This window comes from Galeopterus variegatus, unplaced genomic scaffold, assembly GCF_000696425.1.
Source record: "Galeopterus variegatus unplaced genomic scaffold, G_variegatus-3.0.2 Scaffold11361, whole genome shotgun sequence".
Lineage (NCBI taxonomy): Eukaryota > Metazoa > Chordata > Mammalia > Dermoptera > Cynocephalidae > Galeopterus > Galeopterus variegatus.
This window is the reverse complement of record NW_007737472.1, coordinates 33,067-43,128: the sequence shown is the minus strand read 5'-3', so window position 1 is coordinate 43,128 and position 10,062 is coordinate 33,067. Positions and strand designations below refer to the sequence as shown.

General features: G+C 37.6%; 1 pseudogene; it reads right to left on the bottom strand.

Annotated features, from left to right (window-relative positions):
* Nucleotides 1-859: 859 nt before the first annotated feature.
* Nucleotides 860-1,847, bottom strand: LOC103610591 (annotated as a pseudogene).
* Between the last annotated feature and the right edge of the window lie 8,215 nt (nucleotides 1,848-10,062).

The window sequence follows — 10,062 nt, the reverse complement described above, 5'->3', positions numbered from 1 at the left end:
TTTTTATCAAAATAGTATAAGCACATAGTTTAAAAGTAATAGGAGACATAATAAAATATAGTGGTTTCCTTTCCCCTTCTTTTTTACTCCCTCTAGTCTAGATTCCTTCTTTAAAATTTTAAAGACTCTTTTGTTGACTTCCTAAGCATATTTATTTATTTTGAGAATTAAACTGTTTATTGATTATACGTAATGGATGATATGCAAGCTTCATTCCCATCTATAATTTTATCTGGTACCATTATTCAATTTAGATATATTGCATAGGATGTACCGACAATCATTTTTATAACCAAATAATTCTGTGACTTTGCTTGAATGATCCCTGTAGTGGTGAACTTCAGGTCACAACAGTAACTGTCGGTTCAACTACACCAAGGTTTCTGAAGACAATGGCTTCTCTGCTCAAGCAGATTGTAAGAAAACTTCAGAGGGAACCTGGCATCACCCTGAAGGAAATCTAACTTCACACTGTTGGGGCTGTTTACCAAGATGGCTTCAGAGCAGACTAACTTTACACACCACATTAAAAAAGACATTTATTCAGCATCATGATCAGACTATTACATTTAGCAATCAACAGCATGGGTACAAAACAAATACTACATTAAAACCCTTTGTTGGAATGCTTTACACTCTCCTCAGAACAGAAACTGAAATAACCTGTTATACAGTCAGTCACACAGACAGTCCTTGAGTTTTTTGCCCATACACATGAGTATTGTCTAAAACGTGTCTTCTCTGTAGCAGCTGGGCCCTGCCCCCTGTGTCTGGCTGAGTTTGCATATCCGCTGTCACCTGTCGCTTCCCTGTCACTTCTCTGGCTCTCTTCTGCTAAGTTTTGTTTCCTGGAAGTTAATTAAAGCTTCCTACTGTTGCTGCTGGAAACACCATCATCTTGGTTTTGTGGTTTGGCAAAGTATCGACCTCCACCACCATAGGGGCCAGAGCTTCTGCCTCCAAAGTTTCCTCCCTTCATGGGTCCAAAATTAAGGACAGATTGTTGCAATTGTCAAAATCAGTATAGCTTCCACCACCTACAAAATCGCTCCATTGTTACCAAATCCATTACAGCCATTCCCACTGCCACCGCAGTTGTCACCAAAGCCACCATGACAACTAAATTTTCCTCCATGATAAAAGTTGTCATTCCCACCGCAACCAATTCCATGACCACACCAACACTTCCAGAAGCACCCTGACCTCTTTGGCTGGATGAAGCACCAGCCATCTCTTGCTTCAACATGGCTTTCCTTACTTCACAGTTGTGGCCATTTACAGGATGGTATTTCTGAATGACAATCTTATCCACGGAGTCATGGTCATCAAAGGTTACAAAAGCAAAGCCCCTCTTCTTGCTGCTGCCTCAGTCAGTCATGATTTCAATCACTAGTTTTCCCATATTGTTCAAAGTAATCTCTCAGGGATGTTCTTCAATGTCCTCTTTAATGCCACCAACAAAGACCTTTTTCACAGTTAAGTAGGCACCTGGTCTTTGAGAATCCTCTCGAGACAGCCATCTTTGGTTCCATGACCCTTTCATCTACTTTGTGTGGTCATGCATCCATGGCTGCATCCCCCTCCTCCACAGTGGCACAGGTGACAAACCCAAAGTCCCTGGAGTGCTTCGTGTTTTGGATCTCTCGTTACCACACAGTCCATGAGCGTTCCCCATTGCTCAGAAGGGCTCCTGAGACGCTCATCAGGCATTTCAAAGCTCAACGCTCTGAATGCTTTCTCAGGCATTCAGGTTCTTTAGGAGACTCTGACTTAGATATGACGGCAATGGGAAGAGACTTTAATGATGCTTCCTTGGTGGCATCCATGAATAAAAGGCCATAAGGCATATTTAAAGCTTTAAAAACTTTTTGGTTGACTTTCTATGATATATTAATGTAAAGTCTCTGTCTCTGCCTCTTGTTTCATCAACAGACCATCTTCTGCAAATGCGTCTTGTTTAAAAAGAGCCATTGTCTGTGCTCTGAAAATATCTTACTAGCCTTTGCATAGCTTTTGTTACTGTAAACACAAGATTTTGGTTTGTACCTCAGGGCGTGTTACATACCTTTGAGACTTGTATGTTCATGCATTTATAGGAACATACAACCAATGTGCAACCTCAGTTATAATATCAATGCTTGGAAGCCATTCCATGTATTTTGTGGTTCAGAGTTTTAGGTTATTTCATTTTAATCAAGTCATAAATATAATGCCAAGATAGTTGAGGTTCCAGACTCAGCCATGTATCTTGATCATGCACAACCTCTTTGCATCACCTCTCTTCCCAGATTTTTGAGTGAGAAAGTCTCCTTATTTTAATCAAGTCATAAATATAATGCCAAGATAGTTGAGGTTCCAGACTCAGCCATGTATCATGATCATGCACAACCTCTTTGCATCACCTCTCTTCCCAGATTTTTGAGTGAGAAAGTCTCCTCCACTTTAGGACCCAAACCTTCAACCATTTCCACATTTCCAGCTCCAGAAAGTTGACCTGTATTTCAATGGAAACTACTAAAAAAAAAAAAAAAAAAAAAAATTCAGGAGAGCAGAAGCAAAGAATAAAAAATCTCGGAGAGATGTGGTAAATCAGAAGCTGTATGCATAGAAGTAAAGAGTTTGAAAATTCCATAGACAAGATTATTTAAAAATGTAAATACAGTGAAAGCATAAGATTATAATAGGGCATGTTAGAGAAGAAAGATGGGTAAAAGTTTCTAATTTTTGAAGTCTCAAGGTTAATTTCTTATTAATGATTAATAGCTTTTTACAATCTGGTATGAAAAAATACATTCTGCTCAAGAAGAATCAGAACAAATAATTTTAGCATGTTTATTCAGAGAAAATTACATCATGCCTATGACTTTTACTATTTGAAAGAAGTGATAATGACTCCATCGTTCTAAATTAATCATAGATCCACCTGGAAGCCAATGCCAAAGTGATAATTAAAAATTAATGTAGGTCCCTGAGCTTAAGTTAATAATATGATAAGCAAGAAATAAAGTCACTAATTCAATGGAAAATACAGTGCTCATATATAGATAAAAGGTTGAAGCAAAAAATTCTTTTTGGTCCACTATTTTATTAAAAGCAGTTGCTAGAGGACATTTATTTTGTGTGTTTCAAAATCCATTATTAACAGCATTAGGAGTCCCTTTAGTCCAATTAAAACCTCTATTTATATTTTACATTACTAAAGTTGTTCCCTAACTTGGCATTAACTATCACAGCCATGTAGCCAGTATCCAAATTTATTGTTCATCTGCTCTTCAGCTAATGTAAATCTTAAAACTGCACACAGTAATATCTTATTATTCACATATATATTTAAAAGTCAGTTTGTTTTAATTTCTGTATGTTTAGAGATATGGTTCCAATCTCTGTATTCTTTAGGTTGAGTAGGCTGGGATTGGATTATGTAGTTTAACACAACACATTGTGGTAATTAATGGATTTCATGGAAATATGCAGTAAATAAATTTACCACCTATGGTCTGATACTCCCTCCTTTCTATTTGTATGTAAATTTTGTTCATGTAATTTTTATTTTAATATAATCAGTCAAACTGAACTAAATCGTATTGCAGTCATGAGCTGTGTAACAACATTTTGGTCAGTGACAGACCGCATATACAATGGTGGCTGCAACAATAGCCTAGGTGTGCAGTAGGCTATACCATCTAGGTTGGTGTAAATACACTCTATGTTTTTTGCACAATGACGAAATTACCTGACAACATTTGTCAGAACATATGCCCGATGTTAAGTGATGCACGACTGTATTTTTTTAAGAAACTGATTATGAAGCAAAGAATTAATCTTTACTGTTATGAGACAACAATGTTCTTTGTTTAGTTATAACTGCAAATGCTTTTCACTCACTCCATTTAGAATGAATTCAGTTTACATACAAGCTGCACATACCAAGTCTTAGTGCTATCTACCTGTGACTTATTTTAAGGTTCCAAGTATTTCCCTAATATGTTCTTTGAAAACTGTAAAAGAATGCACAATCGAGTTAAATCTATTGCATAAGATGGTTCTGCTTTGACTTGCTAACTGAAATTAAGCTCCCAGGAATGCTGCCCAATTTCTAACTCCTGACAGCAGTACAGCAATCATTCAACAAATGTGTACCGAGTACCTATTGAGGGCCAAGCACTCTTCTAGGTATGAGGGATACATCGATGAACAAAACAGATAAAATACCTGCTCTCAAGAACAGGGAGGTAATGAGTCAGTTTAACTTAGGTTAGAAGTGCATTGCAGCTGATTAAGAGAAGTGTGACCTTGGGCTGACCACTTAGGAGCTGACCTTCAGTCTCCTCATCTGTAAATCAATCCTAATACCTCATATAGTAAGATTGTGAAGATCAATAAAGATTAAATATGATAGTGTACACAGAGCCCTTAGCACAGTAACTGGAATGTAATAAAGGCCTGATAAGTTTTTAATATCATTTATTTATTTATTTATTTTATTTATTTTTTTCCTTTTTGTCTTTTTTTTACTGACCCGTAACGGGATCGCAACCCTTGGTGTCGCGCCCGTACCGGGGACCGGCAACAGGGTCGCAACCCTCGGTGTTGCGCCCGCACCACGCTCAGCCAGTGAGCGGGAACCAGTCTCCACCTTCATCTGTAAATCAATCCTAATACCTCATATAGTAAGATTGTGAAGATCAATAAAGATTAAATATGATAGTGTACCCAGAGCCCTTAGCACAGTAACTGGAATGTAATAAAGGCCTGATAAGTTTTTAATATCATTTATATATTTATTTATTTTATTTATTTTTTTCCTTTTTGTCTTTTTTTTTACTGACCGGTAACGGGATTGCAATCCTTGGTGTCGCGCCCGTACCGGGGACCGGCAACAGGGTCGCAACCCTCGGTGTTGCGCCCACACCACGCTCAGCCAGTGAGCGGGAACCAGTCTCCACATGGGATCCGAACCCTCGGCGGGAGCGCCGCTGAGCTCCCAAGCGGCACACTCTCCAGTGCGCCACCAGGCCGACCCCTCACTTATTTATTTTATCTGACAGTTAACAAAGGTTTTTGAATCAGAGGCAGACTGATTATCCATTTACTGGTGATCTTAGCATGGGTTTCCCATGTCCCAGTCCCACACAGCAGCATAATGAGGGTGAAGTGGGATTTGCACACAGAAGTCCTGAAATGATGAATCTCAGAGCTTATGTAGGAGCTAGACAACTGCCCACCTGCCTCCTAAGAGACGGAGGAAAACCTTTGTTGTCTATTGAAACAAATCCTCTCCATGAAGAGAAGGCAAAGGTTCTGAGGTGTTCACAATCCTTTGGAATGTGAACAAATTAGATCCAAGGGAGATAAACCTGTAAATCTCCCCAGGATATTTCAGTAACTGTAGTTTCCGGGTTTTACATTCACTTATCCTTCCAGCCAGGTTCCCAGTAATTTACGCTCAGAAAGCCCCCATGCAGAAACGTGAAACATTTACATTTTTTGCCAATGCTCAATAACCATTAGTGATTACTTTTATTATTATTATTAGCAGCTTCCACAGCATAGGAACATGGAGGGAAAGAGAAGAAAGGGCTTTGGGGAAATGACACATTTTTCACAAAATTATGGCATTTACCCTCAAGACCTCTTTTTTTCTCTTTTCTATTAGTACTTCAAGTACCTTCTCAGGGGTTTCTCTACACACTAAGGCCCCCCCCCCCATTTATGGAAGAAAACCTTAACACATTAGTGTGATTTAGTTCTAATGGGTGTTCTGTGCTTCACTAGTCAAAAAACATGTTTTTTGAAAAAAATTTCTGGGTCAAATGAGTTTGGAAAAGGCTGTGGAATATATCTCCCCTCTTGGATAGTCACAGGACACAAAACCATGCTATATATTTTATTAAATTCTGCAGAATGTTACTTAACTCATTATTTTCAAAAACTCCAGGTGCAAGAAGCTAAACTTTAAAAGAAAAAAATCTATAGCAATGGTTTCTCAGGTTCTGAGATAGAAGAGCTAAGTTTGATAGTAGGGCCTTCTTCGCACCTCTCAAAAATCACTTGACATCAAATAAATACCAATTCAACAAAATGTAATACACACACACAAAGATATACATGTAAATCAACACAATTTTACATGTACAAATAAATAAAATAATACCCACTGATGGGTGACTGAATAAAGAAATTGTGGTATATATACAGAATAGAATACTACTCAATCATAAAAAAGAATGAAATTCTGCCTTTTGCAGCAGCATGGATGAGCTTGGAGAAAATTATGTTCAGTGAAATAAGCCAGGCACAGAATGAGAAATACTGCATATTCTCAATCATACAGGGGAGGTAAAAACAAAACAAAACAAAACAAAAACCTAATAAATAAATAAATAAAAATAAGTTGAACTATTAAAAGGAGACAGAACTGTGGTTAGTAGAGGCTGGAAAGGAAAGGCGGGAGGGGAGATAGTGAGAGGCTGGTTAATGGACAAAATGTTACAGCTATCTAATAAAAATAAGTTCTGTTGGTATACAGTTGACCCGGGAATGATAATTAATAATGATTTGCTGCATATGATCAAACAACTAGAAGAGAGGAGACCAAACGTTCATATCACAAAGAAATGATTGTTTTGCAATGATGAATGTGCTGATTACCCTGATTAGATCATCACAAATGTATACATGTATTGAAATCTATCTCTGCACCACATAAATATGTACGATTAATATGTTTCAATTAAAAATTAAAAAAAAAACACCTATTAAGTGTCAGACTTTCTATGAGCATACATAAAAATTTTCATGTAAGACACAAATGTATACATGTATTGAAATCTATCTCTGCACCACATAAATATGTACGATTAATATGTTTCAATTAAAAATTAAAAAAAACACCTATTAAGTGTCAGACTTTCTATGAGCATACATAAAAATTTTCATGTAAGAATAAAATCAAAAGATAGTACCTATCTTTCTAATAACTTTTTTGGAGTACTTTCATACTTAGTATTGGGGATACAAAGATGTCTTATGAAACATGGTTTTGTCCTTGAATATCTGATATATCCATGAAATCTGTCCTGAACAGTTATTCAAATCTCCTATAAATGCTGCATAAAGTCTCAGGACAATCGTACCTTAAGCCCTATTTACAGCATTTGTGTTTACTAAATCAATCTCTTTGGTTTATTGGGTGATAGAAGGGACATCTAATTTCTGTCAAATCCATTAGATATCCTTTCTCAAATATTCTATTCAATTTCAGTGAGTCTGCAAGTTTATTACCTTCCTATATTCCATCTCTGATGGAGCAATGATCCCTTTCCCCCTTATGTTATTTTATTTATTTATTTTGCTGGTAGAGTAGAACCCACCATGACAAACAAACTGTTTCAAAGAAGGCAGGGCAAAAAGTTTATCTGGAGTGATAATTCTTATTAAAGCTTTTATGTGATTGTTTGGTTAAGCCCCCAGTTCATGGAATGTGCAGAACACTGATTTATTTACTTTCCTCAGTTATTAATTCAACAGATATTTACTGAACATTTAGTATGTGTCAGGACTGTGCTAGTTACTGTACTTTCATAGTACAATAAAACAGAGCCTCGGTCCTTAAGCTAAAAGTCTATTTGAGGAGCCAGAAAAATAAACAAAATAAGGCCTAATAAGTCAATGATGAGAGCATTTTCTAGGTATAGGGGAAGAGAGGAGGTGTCATGTCTCAACTGCTGACTGTGAACAGAGAGATAAGGTTAGAGAAAGACCACGTGTCCATAACTCAGAACTGTCACTTTCCCCCTGCCCATTGATGTTGCTAAAATGACAAAAAGATAATGGTTACATATTAGTATATAGATAATTTCCGTTATTGCCATGGTACATAATTTTATAACCTCCAGTTGTTTACACATCCTAGGAAAGTCATTCTTTGAATCTGTGTATTAAGATAAGCATGTCTACCTCATCCAAAAACCTGACAACACCTGCTTTAGATTACCATCCTATGAATTTCAATACAAGTGATACTGCCGCAGAAACTTTAAAGCCTATGTATCCTAGAATCTTATTTTACTTTAAAGTAATTTAATGGGCAACATGAAGATCTGATACTCTGAGAACTATCCCTGTGCTAACCAGGAGTGGTCTTAAACTTTTTTCTACCACTCCTTAAAGAGATGTATTACCCTGACATTTCCAAATAACAAGAAAAATTAAAACACACACACACACACACACACACACACACACACACACACACACACACACACACGGGAAACAGCAGATCAGAGCATGCCACTAATCGAATGGAAATAGTACAACCTAATTAGAAATCTCTTAGTTTAAACCCGTCTAGAAAGTTACTAATAGTGCTGGATAAGGCATAATTATGAATTACAACAAGAAAATCCTGATGGTTAACTTTAGCAAGGTGATTTTTAAGTCCCTCATATAACGAGTTGCTGTAATTTGGGCAGTAACTTTAATCAGATATGGCCTAAGTGTTGGGATACGTGGTCTTTGTTCTGCTCCAACACCAGTTAGCCCTGTGACCTGGGCAAGGTACTTGAGCTCTGAAAGCAAGGGGTTGTGATTGAATTTAGGGTTCCACTAATCCAGGAGTTCTTGATCTGGTAACAAGGGGCTAAAGAAATTCCTGAACTCTCTAATCGTATGCAAAGTTGTATTAATATGCATATGTGCATTTTTTTCCACCAGGAGAGAGTTCCCAAATTACATCAGTTTCTTTCCATCCCCCTAAAGGTTAATAGTCATTGAACCAGATGATTGCTAACATTGCCTTTTAGTCTAAAACATTTTAAGGTTCCGTGATTTTTTACAGTTTAGTATTTTAGTTACAGTTTTCAGGGAATAGGAAGTGTTTGCAGTGAATTGGGTCCCATTAAACAACTGACCCATTTGAAGCCCTGAGTTGTCATTTTTTCCAGGGGTGGGGGGTGACAGTATTTTGCTCTGCTCTAGGGGTCTGGAAGAGTGAACCCAAGAGCTACCACCCTTTACTATTTCCGTTTTACTTGTTTCCCTACATTCCTGTGTGTATCCACACGTTACAGGCCGGTGTTGTTAGTACGCATCTGTAAGAGAATTACAGAACTGCTCTCAGGACAATTCTGTGGTTTCGTTACCGTTCTTTTAGATATAAAGGTCAAGATTCCTGTGTTTACATATTCAGCACAAATTCACATGCCTCAATATTTTAAAAGTGTGCCCCACTTAAGAATAGTGAACACCAGCTGACAGACCCCAAACCACAAATTGAAGCCAGAGGAAAAAAAACTGATTCCATAATTTGCTTCTTGTTCCCTCCCTCCACATGCATGCCCAAGTCCGAGACTCACAAGACAGCCTGATCCTCAAGAGGAATCTCTGGGCTACCTCAGTGTAAGCCCCCAGTCTATACCAAGCACAGAATAAGGCCCATGATTTTTGAAATTAAATACATCCTCATTCTTCCATGCCGTCCCATGAATTTCAAAGAGACTTCTGTGCAGGTTTGCATGGATTGGAGGAAGGAGGGAAAAGCAGAGGCAGAATTATGAACCACTTGGTTCTGAAATGTATGAGACTGAGGGGAGAAAAGAGAAGAGAATGCATTTTTTATATGAATTCTGTAGAAAATAACTATCTTGGTTGTACTTAATTTCTCTTTAAATCCTTTTGGTCTGCCAGAAACAGTATCTGAGGCCTCTCCCAGACTCCTCTAATTTTACAAATTTCTCTCTGGGTGCAAATCTCTTATTGAAGTGCTTGGGTCTGAAGCACAGGTTTCTTCTGTGTCCTTGTCCTGGACACAATGTGTTTTCCAGGCTTAGCCGTTGCTTCTGTGCTCCCCCATTGACTTCTGTTCTTACCTATGTTTTCTCACCAAAATCATTTCTACCTAGATGACTCATTTTCTCTGCTGCCCTCTCAGCTGGCAGACTGTGAGCTTTAATGGAAAGAGTAGGAATTTTAAAGTATTTTATAAATCTCTGATTTGGAAAAGCTAACTTTTCCATTTTTAAGCTTTGTGATCTTGAAAATGGTACATAGCTCCTCTGAGTT